We start from the raw sequence: 17,136 nt of genomic DNA, 5'->3' as shown, positions 1-17,136 counted from the left end.
TAACTGTATGTGTATATATAATATATCTGTATGTGTATATGTATATATATATATATATATCTATATACTCTCTCTGTATGTTGTTCGTTATCTATATAATTTTGTGTATATATATATCTATATTATATACTCATATTAAATATCTTATATATAATATATATTCTTTCTTTCTTTCTTTCTTTTCTTTCCTTTCTTTCTTTCTTTCTTAAACGATTGATCTCGTGGCTTGAGTAATTTAAAAAATATATATATATATTTTTCTTCACAGTTAAAATCTGTCGAATTGCGATATTCGCCTTCATTATGTTGTCTATTATTATTATTATTATTATTATTATTATTATTATTAGTAGTAGTAGTAGTAGTAGTAGTAGTAGTAGTAGTAGATTTTGTTCTATAGAAACAAAAATTCAATGAGAACGAGAAATAATTATTCTCATGGAATAAGAGAAAAAAATGTTTATTTTACAAATTCTCATGTACCTTCGTACTTGAAGCCCGCATTGCCAAAAGACACCTAAATGCACGTCCAATAAAAAACTAAAAACTGAAAAAAATGAGAAAAATAATAAAACTCGGCAGTATGTGAGACGCATGTAGGATCATTCTTTTCTGCAGACAAACGAGGCAGCGGGAATTAGAGCGGTAATCACCCCGCATACCTACATGTGTATGTGTATATTCCCGTCGTATTTTGAAGGGTAATGGGGGGAAAACTGCATTTATAAGTTACAATAGTGGAAGAATTCCCGTGTACTACGTGTGTGGTTTGTAAAGTCCTCCACCGTTCAGAGCTTATAAATTTCATTATTGTTTGCACTGCTTGTCCGCCGCTAACCAAACGGTTAACGACATTGTTAATTAGCCCCCCCCCCCCCCCCCCACCAACCTCAGGGTTTTAGGATAAATGGGCAGGAAGCTCTTTCCTGTCTGTTTGTTTTGTTTGTTGTGTTTACGGATATTTGCTTGCTTTTACTTTGTTCTGTGTGATTAATGTATGTATGGATGTATATATATATTATGTTATATATATATAATATTATATATATATATATAGTATATCTATCTTTATATATATATATATATATATATATATATATATTATATATATATATGTATGAATGTATGTATATTTATACATATATATACATATATATACATATATATATATATAATATATATATATATATATATATATATATATTTTATATATATATACATATATTTACTATATATATATATATATATATATATATATATATATATATATATTATATATATATATACATATATATATATAATATATATATATATATATATATATATATATATATATATAGATATATATATGAATTTTCTATCACATCATCGTGGTTCATATATACATGAATCAAGCTAAAAATGTGTTCATTAATATCCAATTCACTCTACCTCGGAATTAATATATTTTCATAAACGTTAACATTTCCTAAGGTGTAGATTTCCACTAATATAGTTGGTGTGGGGGGGGGGGGGGAATCAAGTATGAAACATGGTATTATCATAGATAAACAGATAGACTTGAAGGTTGTATAAACACTGTATACATATGTTTTATATCATTAAGCGTTACGAATATAGAGGACGATATACGTGTAACCCAATTGCTTATGTTTAAGTTGAATAAATAAATATTTTTTTTTTAAATCTGAAAATAATGGAAGAGTTTTATAAACCCCTGTACACATATTTTTTTATATCCTTAAGCGTTACGAACATAAAGAGACAATATACGTGCAACCCAATTGCTTATGTTTAAGAAAATCGATAAATACTTTATTTTAAAAAATCAGAAAATCTTAAAAAAAGAAAAAAAACCTTGGTTACCCTTTCCATCACAACTCACAAAAACAAATGTTTGCCTGGTAAGACGAGACTGAAGCTGTCATTGTTCCCTTGCTAAATTCCGTTTAATCCTACCTGACATTTCCTCAAAACTTGTTCCTGGTGTCGTGTTGGAATCCGGGCATGGGGCTTAAACCGATGACGCCGTTGTCTGATTTGGAAATAATGGAGAAATTTGTGGTAATCCCTATTTTTTCAAATCGCTAAGCTCTGAATACTAGCAACTGAACATATGACGGATGTCGTGTATCGAATTGTTCGGTTTTAGCTGGAATTTGGTTTTGCCAGGTTTTGTTGTGCGAAATTTCTATTCGTGCTCCATTTTCCTATCTTGTTTTTACATTTTTATCGACTTGGATATTATTTTTGTGGTTTCATTTTTTATTTTTCTGGTAATTGATCTCTTCTTTCTGTATTTCCTGTTAAATTCTGTTACTTCTTTCGCGTGAATGCCATATTATTCGAAAGCTCGAATTGCAAGTCAGTGGCCCCTTTGGTGGGATTGATCCATATGAAAGGGGTTAATAATAATAATAATAATAATAGCTGTTTAATTTATATAGAAGATTCTATATAAATCAAACGCCGTTGAAACAGCTATAATATTCAATGCTACTGCCCTCACAAATAATCTCACAAATCCACACATTTATCTAGTCTCCTTGGCCTAATGTCTTGACTCATCCATTATGTCAATACCTATCGCTCATTCTTTTCTGACACATGCTTTGCTTTCCTCATGAAATCTATAAATCGTCCAGCAACACGTCCTATAAATTACACATCTTGCTCTGTGTCACCACCCAAGGCCTTTTCATCTTGACTTTCAAACTGTCAGCATAAGAGTTCCATGATAAAGATTTCACACACGCTCGTCATCTTTGCTTTTAAATCCACACTGTTTTCCGTTAGCATTTAATCTGTCACTTGTCATATTTTTTTTTTTTTTTTTTTTTTTTTTTGTCAAATTTTACCATACGCCTTTTCTTGATACTACTATGAGATTCAGGGCCTCTGTAACACGGTTTTTTCGCAATAACTTTTTATCTATGCATTTCCATAAATATACGCTTATTCAGAATACATATTATTATCAACACACAAATTTTGAGTGTATTCTGCACTACGTAGGTTGAATAAATTTGGTACTTATAATGTAAAAGTGACCTTTTTGAAGACGGGCCAACTTACTCAGAGAAAAGGTTTCGAACGCACTCGTTACGTAACTTATGACATCATTTCTTCCCTCTTTCTCGATGGATGATTGGCTATACTTAACGAAGGCTAAACCTCTGGCAACAATGACATACAAATTTAAATACAAGCAAAGCAGTACACCTTTATGAACTCTGGAACCTCCCCACTGATAATTGTCATAATGAACAAACCAACAAAATATGTTAATAAATACAAAAACACTTCGATTATTAGTCTAACTCCCAAAATAAGTTCCAAAGAAATTAGTTTAGTCTACTTTATAGGTCACAATCAGATTGACAAGATGTAGGGAATAGTTGGTAATTACCAAAAACATAGTAGACAAGCTTGATTTGATAACTGCTATATCCAATATCAAGCAATGTTTATTTATTGGCTATCTACCTATTTGCTGAAAAAAAAAATAGCCGGGATCGTATATTGGCTTTAAACCTACACCAATAATTATCGTCAGAATGATGACTTCGTGAGGCTCCACCCACTTTCGCCTCGTTATAATCAGGATAACACTGAAGGCTACCATGGGCATTGTTGGATTAGAAAATTTAACTTCTGGCTATAAAAACTAATTTCTCGAGTAGTTGTAAGAAGTGCTAAATGATCCTCAAGGATCCCAGCAGTTGGTCTAAACGTTTAATTCATGTATATTACTGCTATACTGTTGCGGCACTACTGCTACAGTAGTATTACTACGCTAGCACTGATAACCCACCCACATCTATGTATCGTTCCGCCATTCATAGTCTTTGGGTTTCAGAGCCGATGGAGTTTCTGACTGGTGGATGGGCGGGGCAACATTTAATCAAAAGGCATTTGTTTACCTTGCTTACGTAATGAATGTTTTTCGACTCTTGGCTCGTAATCATTGGCCATGGCGTCGGCTAGATCATTTTTACTCTATAAGAATTAAAACTATCGGGTTTAGGTTATTGATAATACTGACAAAATTTGTGTGTGGTTGTAAAATATACATATGTCAACTTTCAGCTACATCCGATGCTTTGACAAGGAGCAAAGTCCAAAAAACCGTGTTACAGAGGCCCTGAATCTCATAGTAAAATATATTTCCTTATGTTTCTACACTTTTACTCCTTTTATCCTTATACAAATAGGAAGGAAAACAAGTCACTCTGGAAATATTGCAAAACTCTGGCGTTGTTTTTCTAGAAGTAATTAATACTTGTTTGTAGTTTTCCCCAGCTTCATTTCTTTCTGTATTCGAATGAGTGAAACTTACATCGCTTCCAATTAGGACACGTGTCAAGGTAATTGCTTCATAGCAAAGAATAACGAGTTAAAGGAAAGGAAAACGCATCTTCGAGGTCTGCAGCAAAGAGGCATTCGCGCCCGTGTGGGAGGCGCCTGTTCTCGCGGTTGTTCTAGAATCGGCTGGAGTTTTGTGGAACTTGACAGGCGCCGAAGTGTCGTGAGAAACGCCGCGACTTCTGATGCAATACTTCGTCGGGAAACTTCTAAATCGTTCCGGTAATCTCGGGAGTCTGTGACGCTCGCCGTAGGCCCCACCCCCAGAAGGCCGTATAAATACGACGGACGAAGTAGGAAAAGGCAGATCATCAGCTAGTCACACAGAGAGATCCTCAGTAAGAACCACAGATCAGATTATCAGTGAGAGATCAGCAGCAGAGATCGTCAGAGAGAGATAAGAGAAGAAGGAACCAGGACGAAGGATCAGAGGAAAAGTGGCTCAAGAGTTGGTTGAATTCTGGTCAAGTCGTCTTCAGGAGTGGACGACCGAGTTATTTCGACGTTGAGCGAGACTTCGGAGAAGAGACGTTCTGCTAGAGGTTTTGGGGAGTTCCTGCCATTCGAGTATCAAGAATAGACATTATTTTCTGCAATACGAAGGCAAGGAGACGTCTGCAATTGTAGTTCTCCTTTTGTGAAGTCATTGCTTCGAGTTGCCAAACTGGCCGACAAGTACTTTCATTACCTCACTGTTCCCCCAGTTCATGCAGTGTAAGATTCTACTTTTTTTATGTAAATAGGAGATACCATTCTGCATTTATCTTTGTTAGTAAGCTTGTAAATAAACCTTTGTTGTGTTAGTGTTTCTTTCTATATTTGTATCCCCAGTTTCAACTGTTGGTGTCGAATTTTTATTTTATTTTATTTTTTTCATTTCATATCGAACCTGAAGCGGACCTCTCTCAGGGGCCGTAACACGCGACAATAATCCTTCCGTAATCAAGCCGATTCTATATCATTCCTATAAATCTTAGATTAGCAATCAGCCTTGATATTCTGAAAAATCGAAAATAGTCCTGAAGAACGAATTTTGCAACCTGCTATGAAATTGAGACAAGAATTGAGACAAGTTTGTTATCAGCGCTAAATTAACTTGGGTGATGATGATAATGCAACTTGCGACCTTCTTCTCTGGAAACTGGTCGACGAAGACTTCCATTGGAAATTCATCTTTTGTCAAAGGGTCTTATTCTTTGTGTCTCTTGCTTTGAAGTCGGATTCATTAAGATCAGTTCGCTTTCGGGAAAGTCACCGAAATGAGACTGCCGGAACTTTTGGCCCCGTACGCGGAGGACCCATGCAATGGTGAGGCGATCAGTTCTTGCTAACTGGTTGATAGGTTTGTGCCAAACTTCTGGTTGCCATTGTTTTTATTATTATTATTATTATTATTATTATTATTTCTAGTCATGTTAGTTGCTCTCTCTCTCTCTCTCCTCTCTCTCTCTCTCTCTCTCTCCCTGTATATATATATATATATATATATATATATATATATATATATATATATATATATATATATATATGTGTGTGTGTGTATAATATATATTTATATATGTATATAATAAATATGTTTATATATATATGTATATATATTTATTTATTTATTGATTTCTCATGTTATTTGCTCTCTCTCTCTCTCTCTCTCTCTCCTCTCTCTCTCTACATATATATATATACATATATATATATATATATATATATATATATATATATATTATATATATATATTATATATATCCGCTATATACCATACCATCACCTGTCAGTGATTTTATTTCTTAGGCAACTATTCAGAGATGAAGTTGCCAGCCTTACATCCTTTCCATACCCGCTTAGCCTTCTCTGATACCCATTCAGAAGCAGGTCACTCGAATGCATGCGGCGGCTCAGGGCACTGGGCACGTTTCTTTGCCAATGCAATTGCAAATGAAAGCACACCGCCCTACCTCCGAATATTCAAAAACACACACACATCTCTCTATACACTCTGTAAATTAAGTACTTAATAACTCGCGCGTCATATGATTCACTTTTGACGCATCTTGCCGTGAAAAATGGACGCGCCGAAATTTAATTCATGGCGAGGAAAAACGCGAGCGAGCGCAAAAAATAATAATTGTGTCTCGGAATGGTACATTTACGAGCCATTTTTTCTTCGGCCCGAATCAATTTTTGCACTTCACGATTGATTGCAACAATAATTCTTCGCAATACACAAGGAATTACACGAAATAATAACAGACTTGTGATGTTGTAGATTTTGTGCTATTAGAACCTTCAAAGTAAAAGCAGAGATACAGTTCGTCTGGTATTTGTTTAGATTTTTATCTTTGTCTATTTATTTATTAATATATCTTTTTTTATAACTGTTATCTTTCTTTATTTACGATTATCTTCTGCAATTTTTATCAAATGAACTTCATAACAGTCTTTGAAGAATTGAATTTCAAGTCCGTGATAGGGGCTTATTTTCCGAATAATAATAATAATAATAATATAATAATAATAATAATAATAATAATAATAATAATAATAATAATATATAATTTTCATATTTTCCAGTATGATAACAATACAATTCTGCAATATTAAAGATGCATGCTATTGTTATAATTCATTTAGTATATTTAATGTTTTTTATTAATTTTATTGTAACACGACACAAAATTAGGTGGTTCACAATTCCTTACCCTTTTTTTTTGTCACTGACAAAGCACACTCGCCCCATAAAGTGCTTTTCTTCACCACGTCCCCTAGCAAAGGGGGCGCGGTGGCATTGCTGAATTTTTCATGATTTTTAAGGATCCTTCTCTCTCTCTCTCTCTCTCTCTCTCTCTCTCTCTCTCTCTCTCTCTCCTTTCTTTACCTCTCATACTCTTTCTCTCACTACAACTTTCTCACACAAACAAATTTTCTTTCTCCCGCACACACACACACGCTCTCTCTCTCTCTCTCTCTCTCTCTCTCTCTCTCTCTCTCTCTCCTCCTTCGCCACAGTTATTAAAGCACAAGAAAGAGAGCAATTGTAAAAATCCTCTGATTTATTGATTTCCTCTCCTTGTTGCGCTCAGTTTTTTTTTTCTTTTTTCACATATAACAGTTTGCCTTTCTGTACTTCAGCTGATGCTTCCATTTGACGAATGGCTACACTTCGGTTTCGCTGCTTCACGGCCATAGAATTTACTTTTCAGTCCGTGTATACATGTATATATATATTTTTTCCATCTCTGATGTGTTACACTTTGATGCTTGGTATTTGCTCTCGGAAGTTACTCAGTTTGAATTTCCACATTTGGGGCCTCAACTCTCTCTCTCTCTCTCTCTCTCTCTCTCTCTCTCTCTCTCTCTCTCTCTCTCTCAAAGTTAGTAAGCTATGCGAGGAGCCGTTGCCTGTTTACAGTCTTGCACTCTATGTAAAAACACATTTTTTTTCTTGTTTTTACATTAATTATAAACCAAAGGAAAAATATTTGTTATCTTTAGTTTACATAAATGATTCAATTCCCCTGTTTTTAAATGTGATTTCTTGAAGATTGTCGTTTCTTCGTTTTCTTTAAATAATTATACGTAATCCATCGAGTTTTGATTAACTGTAATGATGGCTGTTATTCAAATCATTTTTTTCATTTTTGAAAATATCGATTTTGCGTCTTGTAATCTTGTAATTACATGCCAAGGTACATAGTAATAAATGTATTTCAGTCCATTTGTTAGTATTTTGTATATACTGATACAATCCACATACGTTTAATTATGTTATGTTTACCTTTCTATCCTTCCCAGTTATTTATTTTGCACTGAAAAAGATATTCAAAAGTACATATACTTCGAAAGCCGAAACCGACATGGTCTCTTGAATTCAAACAAGAGTTAACAATAGTATGAGCTTGTTTTTTTTTTATTTTTTTATTTCTTATCTGTTGCGGGGTTAATAAAGCTTAGGGATTACATCTGCATTGTTTACCCAGATACGATGTCAATAAAACTTGGAGGTTTAGGTTTAATACCGAAGGTCTCCTTCGTATTTGCTTGTGGGTTCAGTGCACAGGTTGTAAATATGGTTTTTTTTTTTTTTTTTGTCCCGGTTTCTGTAGGCAGAACAACGTTTATACGTTTGAGTTCATCGATTGTATACAGTTAGGTTGATTGCTTTTACTACAGTGCTCTGTCCTCGACAGTATCATTAATATATACATTCTCTTGCCCACTATAGTAAAGCAGTCGTAAACGTTTAAATTTTGGGAAACTTGTTGCATACATATCACAAAAAGACTGACAAACAAGTCAACGACTGTAAGCGGAGAGAAGGAATCTACGGCAAATCCTGGATAAATCATACGAAGAAATGGTTAGGGTTACCAATAAGTTACCAACTTGTATTTGACATGTTTGTGGTATTTGATATGTTTACGACGTTTTTTTTTTTTATGGCGGTGGTCTGTTTCACCTGTTTGTGGAATTAATGTTTTTTTTTATGAAGCAAGAAGACCTTCCAGGTCACGTTAATTTTGACATTCCGTGCGAGTGTACCACTTGGTGACCATTTCCTTTCCAGAACCCAGAGAGAGAGAGAGAGAGAGAGAGAGAGAGAGAGAGAGAGAGAGAGAGAGAGAACTTTACGAGCGTCCCTAACACCATGCGCAGCGCGATCAGGGAGGACACTGTGACTTTAACATTTTTCTCTTTATTTTTAAGTTCTTTGGGTCCTTCCTTCAGCTTCCAGGACTCGGTGATTCCATCATTGAGATCGTGGCCATTAATCGGCGTCGGTGGCCTCAGCCAAAAGCTCCGCTGGATCATTTCCATTCGAAGCTGGAATCACCTTCTCGTTCATTCATTGACGCCCCTCCCCCTCCCTCCCTCGCCCCCCCCCAACCCCTTTTGGATTTCGGGCCTCTACGTGATCACGTCCTCCGTCTGAGGAGGCGTGTAGGTTTTCCTTGCTGTGTCTTAATTGTTGGGTTTTCCAGGGTCAGGAGAGGTGAAAAGGAATAGAGGTAATGGGAACTGGGATGAGCAGTGGGAGGACTGGATGAGAATAGAGGGTAGGAACTGGAATGGAAAAGAGAGGAGGGGGAAATGGAATAGGAGGAGAGGGATGGGGGGACTGAAATGGGAATAGAGATGGGGAGGACTGGAAAATGGGAATTGATGAATGGGGATGACTGGAATGGGAATAGAGGAGGGAAGGACTTGAATGGGAAGAGAGAGGGGGAGAACTGGAAAATGGGAGGAGAGGGATGGGGGCTGGAATGGGAATAGAGATGGGGAGGGCTGGAATGGGAATAGAGATGGGGAGGACTGGAATGGGAATAGAGAGGAGGGGGATAACTGGAAAATGGGAGTAGAGGGATGGGAGGACTGGAATGGGAATAGAGAGGGGGAAGACTGGAAAATGGGAATTGGTGAATGGGGATGACTGGAATGGGAATTGAGGAGGGGAGGACTTGAATGGGAAGAGAGAGGGTGAGAACTGGGAAATGGGAGGAGAGGGATGGGGGGACTGGAATGGGAATAGAGAGGAGGGTGGAACTGGAAAATGGGAGGAGAGGGATGGGGGCTGGAATGGGAACAGAGATGGGGAGGACTGGAATGGGAACAGAGATGGGGAGGACTGGAGTGGGAATAGAGAGGGGGAGAACTGGAAAATGGGAAGTGATGAATGGGTAGGACTGGAATGGGAATAGAGAGGGAAGAACCGAAAAAATTGGAGTTGAGGGATGGGGAAGACTGGAATGGGAATTGAGATGGGGAGGAATGGAATGGGAATAGAGATGGGGAGGAATGGAATGGGAATAGAGAGGGGGAGAACTGGAAAATGGGAATTGATGAATGGGGAAGACTTCCCTTGTTTGACTGATGTGGGAATTTTGGATTTAGTAATGTTTTTTTTATGGGAATATTCTTATTTATTTTTATTTTTTACTTACCTCAATTTTTATTTGCTTTTTACAGCAAAGTGTCTCAAATCTTAAAGTAGCTATTGGTTATTTCGTTGGCTTATTTAATCACCTCCATCATTTTTTGTCCAGCCCAATAACAAAGAACTCGGGGATATTCGAAATTGGACGGAATTTGGCTACATTTCGGGATTTTGGAAAGTTTTTTTGATGATGTATATAATGAAATCTATAATGCATATACTGAGTTTTATAATGCAATTAATAGGTTTTTTATGACACAATTAATGACTTAAATAATTTTCAATTTTCCCTATTATTCTCTCTCATGATAAAATATTCATAGCTTAAAATGCCTTTGAACACTCAAAAATAAATAACCTCAGATGAGGTAAAAAGCAAAAAAATCTTGAAGGGACCCCAGACTTTCCCAAGCCGGTCTTACCCGAGTGTATAATGCATAGCGTTATTCATCCGAGCCAGGTCTCATAACACGACCTGCTTTAAGGACATACCTGAGTTCAGCAGGTGTGTTCCTTGGGGGGTGATTTGGGGGGGGGGTGTTGGCGCGGTGGTGGTGGGGGGGGGGGCGGGAATGGACGTCTGGTAGGTTTCAGGGCTAGGGTAAATAGATGAAAAAAATGGTTAAGGCCACCCTCTCTCTCTCTCCTCTCTCTCTCTCTCTCTCTCTCCACCATTCTCTTGTCTCTCCTCTCTCTCTCTCTCTCTTCTCTTCTCTCTCTCTCTCTCTCTCACCCCCCCCTCTCTTCTTATGCTCACACACATTCTCTTGTCTCTCTTAAACACACTTTCTCTCTCTCTCTCTCTCTCTCTCTCTCTCTCTCTCTCTCTCTCTCTCTCTCTCATATGCTCACACACATTCTCTTATCTATCTAAACACACACACACACACTCTCTCTCTCTCTCTCTCTCTCTCTCTCTCAATCACACATACACACACGCACTCACACATTTTCTCTTACACATACCATAAACGTCCTCTCTCTCTCTCTCTCTCTCTCTCTCTCTCTCTCTCTCTCTAGCATCCATCCAACGCCCCCATGCAGGAAGACAGATGGCCCTCTCCCCGCGAGAATGATACGCCCTTAGCCATTATTCAAGCGCGAAGATTTTATGCAAGAATTTTCATCTGGGTGATGAGCGTTGCGTCTGTGTTGATTTCTGTTCCAAGGTAACCTTTCTCCTCCTCTTTCTTGTTTACATTCGCGGTTTTTTTTTCTCGGTTTTTGTATTAGGTTTTGTGTTGGTTCCTGTTCCAAATTAACCTTTTTTCCTCCTCTTTCTTGTTTACATTCACGGTATTTTTTTTTGTTTTTTGTATTTTTTTAATTAGGTTTTATTTCGTCGTAGTGTTGTTGCTGGGTGTGTGTGTTCCGTCTTGATTTTTGGAGTGAAATAATATCTTATCAATTCTCATTTTAATTTTTCTTTAGGGAAATAATTTAACAGTTTTTTATTCTTCTGTTTTCAAATTTTGGTTTAGGTGAATATTGTATCAGTTTTCTTTTATTCTTCCCTTTTTAAGGTTTATCTTTGCAAGTTGTTCGTCAGATTGCCTTCAAATATTGCATTTAGTTTATTTTTTCTATTTTCTTGATTATCGTATTATACTATATTTAATATCAGTAATCTTCTCGATTCTTAACACATGAAGTCCAGTTCTCTAAACGCCTATGGTACAAAGAGAGAGAGAGAGAGAGAGAGAGAGAGAGAGAGAGAGAGAGAGAGAGAGAGAATATCTTACCCGTGTTTTTTAATTTCTTAAGATTGATATAATCTCTCGGCTTTATTCAGACAACAGCAAACTAAGTCCTCTGACCTCCAATTCAGAATTAAATATACTGAGAGAGAGAGAGAGAGAGAGAGAGAGAGAGAGAGAGAGAGAGAGAGAGAATCTTACCTTTGTTTTTTATTTGTTAAGATTGATTTAATCGCTCAGCTTTATACAGACAACGGCAAACTCAATTTCTGAACTCCAATTCAGAATAAAATATACCAGAGAGAGAAGAGTACCTTACCTTACCTTCACTTACAGTTCGTTCGGGTTGACCCAGGTCCCTCAGTGTGAGGCGCCTCTAATGTCTACCAGAGAGTTGCTCGTACATCTTCCGGTATATTTTGCATCTTCCAATCTTGGATGGTCTGGGATGCAGTTTAGATAGTTTGTCGAGCTTATTCTTAAACACATCTACGCTCACTCCTGATATATTCCTCAGATGAGCTGGCAACGCATTGAATAGACGCTGCATTATCGATGCTGTGCGTAGTGGATTAATGTCCTGTGTGCTTTCCTTATTTTTCCTCCTGGTATAGTTTTGGGCACTATTAATCTACCTCTGCTTGCTCTTTCTGATATTTTTAGCTCCATGATATTTTCTGTTATTCCTTCTATCTGTTTCCATGCCTGAATTATCATGTAGCGTTCTCTTCTCCTTTCTAGACTATATAATTTTAAGGATTGTAGTCTTTCCCAGTAGTCTAGGTCCTTAACTTCTTCTATTTCTAGCTGTAAACCCGGCACCGTTTGTACGCTCTCTATTTGTGCAATATCCTTTTGATAGTGTGGGTTACCATATCATATTGCAATATTCAAGTGGACTACGAACATATGTTTTATAAAGCATAATCATGTGTTCAGCTTTTCTTGTTTTGAAGTGCCGTAACAACATTCCCATTTTGCTTTACATTTTGCCAACAGAATTGCTATTTGATCATTGCATACTTTTTTTTTTGTTGCCTATTCATCATCACACCAAGGTCTTTAACTGCTTCCTTATTTGTGATTGTCTCATTATTAGGTCCCCTATATGCATATAGCTTTCCTTCTCTGTCTCCATAATTTATTGATTCAAATTTATCAGAGTTAAATACCATCCTATTTACCTCTGCCGAATCATATACTTTGTTAAGGTCTCTTTGTAGAGCGTTCCTATCTTCATCACAAGTAATTTCTCTACTTATTCTTGTGTCATCAGCGAAACTACTCACTACCGAATCCTTAACATTACTGTCTATGTCTTCAATCATAATAACAAACAATATTGCAGCTAGCACCGTACCTTGTGGCACACGGATATTACCTTGGTTCATCCGATTTCTCATCGTTTGCAATAACTATCTGTTTTCTGTTGTGTAAAAATTCTTTTAACCATCTTCCTACTTTATCTACGATATTGTGTTTTCTAATTTTCTTTGCTAATATATTATGGTCTACTTTGTCAAAAAGCTTTCTTGCAAAGTCTAGATAAACCACATCTGTTTCATTTCCGCTTTTCATATTTTTGAATATGTTCTCACGGTGGACTAACAGTTGGGTTTGTGTACTTTTTCCGGGGTCGAAACCGTTGTTGTTGTCCTATATTAAACAAATTATTTTTTATTAAATGTTTCATAATATTTTTCTTCATTACCCTTTCATACACTTTCATAATATGTGATGTTAGACTCACAGGCCTCCTATTACTTGCCTCTAGTCTTGATCCACTTTTGAAGTAGGGTGATATATGCTATTTTTGTTTGTGCGCATCATAAATCTTGCCTGTATCTACAAACGTTTGTCTTAATCCTTAATAATAATTGCAAGTGGCTTTGCGATAGAATGAACTACTTTCTTTAACAAAATATCAGGGACTCCATCCGGCCCTGCAGCAGCTCCATTTTTAATTTCATAATTGCCTGCACAATATCAGCTTCATTAATTTTCTATGTCAGCTAAATATTCACTATTTTCTTCCCTTACTTCTATATCATTATCTTCATTATCTATTCTAGGGGTGAATTCTCTCTTATATCGTTCTGCCAGTATGTTGCAAATTTCCTTTTTTTCATTCGTTAATCCTCCCTCAATTCTCAGAGGGCCTATTTCTATTCTTCTTTTATTCATCTTCTTCGCATATGAGTATAATAGTTTGGGGTTTTGCTTGATATTTAATAGGGTTTTTTCTTCCAAGTCCGTTTTTTTTCATTTTCTTTTGATTGTATAATCTTTTGTTCTGCATTTTCTATCTTACTTTTAGTTCTATAACTTTTCCATGCATTTTTTTCTTTTGCAAGACCTTTTTTCCACTTTGATTTTCTGGAACAAGATCCTTCTTGTCTCTTGGTATGCATGAATGATGTTTACTTTTCTTCTTCGGTATATATTTTTCCACTATTTTCTCCAATATTTTATATAATATCTCCGTATTTACCCTTATGTCATCACTTACGAAAATGTTATCCCAATCTTTGTTTAATTCTTCATTAATTTCTGACCATTTTATATTTTTACTGTAGAAGTTGTATTTTCGTTTCCATATCATTCCCACTTTTTCATTTCTTGCTTATCTCTATTTTCACTTGCTTTGGAATGAACTGTTTATTCTATGACATTATGGTCTGAAATACTCGCATTATAAACTATTATTTCTTTAACATAATTCATCTCGTTCACAAATACTAGGTCTAAAGTCATTTTCCTTTCTTGTTGGCAGGTGATTTATTTGTTGAATGTTGTATTCTAGTAGCATATCTAATAGAGAGAGAGATGAGAGAGAGAGAGAGAGAGAGAGAGAGAGAGAGAGAGAGGAGGGCCGGGTAAGCGTTAATGAAATAGCTGAAGTTTCGTGAATGATCCCAAGCAGAGGTGACGAGCCTGGCCAATTAGCAGCTGAGTGTTTGGTATCAGTCGGCGACATCCAGCCCAATAACAAAGAACTCGGGGATATTCGAAATTGGACGGAATTTGGCTACATTTCGGGATTTTGGAAAGCCTCCCCCCATCGCCCCCCCCCCCCCCCACCCCCCCCCCCCCCCTCCACACCCAGTTCCCAAATTGACCTCAGATCAGGTTTTGTTTCGTGTGGGAGCAGCGATTCGACTGAACTGTGATGCATTTAGGAATTTGACGAATTCTTGATGTAGTTAGGGTTTAGTGGCAGTTAGGAGGAATTCGATAGCCTTTAGTGCAGGTTAGAGGTTTTCATTGTTCCTAAAGAGATGAGTTCTCTCTCTCTCTCTCTCTCTCTCTCTCTCTCTGTCTCTCTCTCTTTCTCTCTCTCTCTCTCTCTCTCTCTCTCTCTCTGGGTTATATTTTATTCTGAATTGGAGTTCAGAAATTGCAGTTTGCTGTTGTTGTATAAAATAAAACTGAGAGATTAAATCAATCTTAACAAATGCAAAAACAACGATAAGATTTTCTCTCTCTCTCTCTCTCTCTCTCTCTCTCTCTCTCTCTCTCTCTCTCTTGGAATTTTCAGCAGGAAAAATCAACTTGTAAAAGGTAGAAATAAATTAATGGAGATAAAAGGAAACACAGAAAGAAGAGACTAGTTTAATTTGGAAACGAACGAAGAAAAAAAGAGAATTAATTGATAGCTAAAGGGATAAAATGTAAATAAATGAATAAAATACAAAGTTTATGGTTTTTAGGGTAGAAATACCATGCATCAACGCTTGAACTACAGAGGATCCAATTGCGCAAGATCCTCGGGAAACTGGTCTATGTATATATATCATATATATATATATATATATATATATATATATTATATTATATATATATATATATATATATATTATATATATATATATATATATATATATATATATATATATAATATATAATATATATATATATATATATATTGCAGAAACCTGTATTTGGAGTTTTTCAATAGTTACATAGCGAAGGGTTGTATTCAATTTACTCAAATTGTTCGACTTGGGTTTAAAAGGAAATTGCGATCTCTTTCTAGACTTTAATTGACAGTTTGATAATAACCGAATGACATAACAAGATAAAGGACAGAAGTGAGACCCAGACTTCTCTTCAATTACCGGGAGTGTTCTAGTCAAGCTCTCTCGAGATGAAAATATAAAGGACAACCAATTCTCCCCCAATTGCCTTCGTAGAGAACGGAAAGGGTTGTGTCATTATCGGATTTTGGGTTTCCCCCGCTGGTTTGAAGCTTTGCAGGTCTTTGTAAGTCTCCTAGTAGGGTAGAAATAAAGCGGCTTTGCGCTTTTTAGAAGTCTTATCGCTTCGTCATTCTTGATTGCAGGTCGCAACTGTTTCGCAGAGACACATCTCTTTGTGTCTTTTTAAACTGCGACGTTCTGTGGTTATGCCTAGTAGGGGGTTAAGAGATTCGTGTGCAAGTGTCTGGAAATGGGCTTCAAGTTCTGTAATTGAGGTATTTGTAAGTTACTGAGGTATCTGTAGGTTTTTTTTTCTTTTTAGTAAACTCGAAGAGATGCTCGTAAGTTTCTTGGTGAAGGAACTTGAAGTTATACAGTTTTTATCTTGTTCATCTTCGCTCTTTCATTCGTAGTTTACAGGATGAATATGTATGAATTAAGTAGTATTGTTGAACCTACCCCCTCTCTCTCTCTCTCTCTCTCTCTCTCTCTCTCTCTCTCTCTCCCCTCCTCCAACTCGCCCCCCACCCCCCGCCACCCACTCCCTTCCCACCCCTCTTCCCCTGTCAGGAAAAAGGACCTTTTTTTAATGCTGGAATTATATTCTGATTTTAATTTTTTTCTCTCACCTGGCTGGGATGAAGTGTAATCGCATTACCGCAGGTCTTTGTGGCCTCGATGGGTACAGAATTATTCCTTTTTCTTTTTTTCCCTTTTAGTCAAGTGTTTCTGTGGGATTATTATGGCGCATAGTGCTTCTGGGTTTAAAGATGACTAACGCCGTAGAGGCACTCTGTTAGGCAGCTTGATTTGTCGTTAAAAATGTGCAGTTACAATGTTTATAGAGGCTCGTTGGCTTCCATATTCATATTTATTTGTGACTATGAATATTCTGTTGTTTATTTTTGTTCTTGTCAGACAACAATATTCATTTTATTTGTCATTT

General features: G+C 36.5%; 1 protein-coding gene across 1 annotated transcript in view; it reads left to right on the top strand.

The window, feature by feature from the left end:
* LOC135210435 (uncharacterized) overlaps nt 1-17,136 on the top strand; it is a 55,436-nt gene that overhangs the window by 37,940 nt on the left and 360 nt on the right. The window lies entirely within an intron of this gene.

This window comes from Macrobrachium nipponense, chromosome 39, assembly GCF_015104395.2.
Source record: "Macrobrachium nipponense isolate FS-2020 chromosome 39, ASM1510439v2, whole genome shotgun sequence".
NCBI lineage: Eukaryota > Metazoa > Arthropoda > Malacostraca > Decapoda > Palaemonidae > Macrobrachium > Macrobrachium nipponense.
The sequence above is the reverse complement of the archived record's forward strand: the minus strand, read 5'-3'. Positions and strand labels throughout refer to the sequence as shown.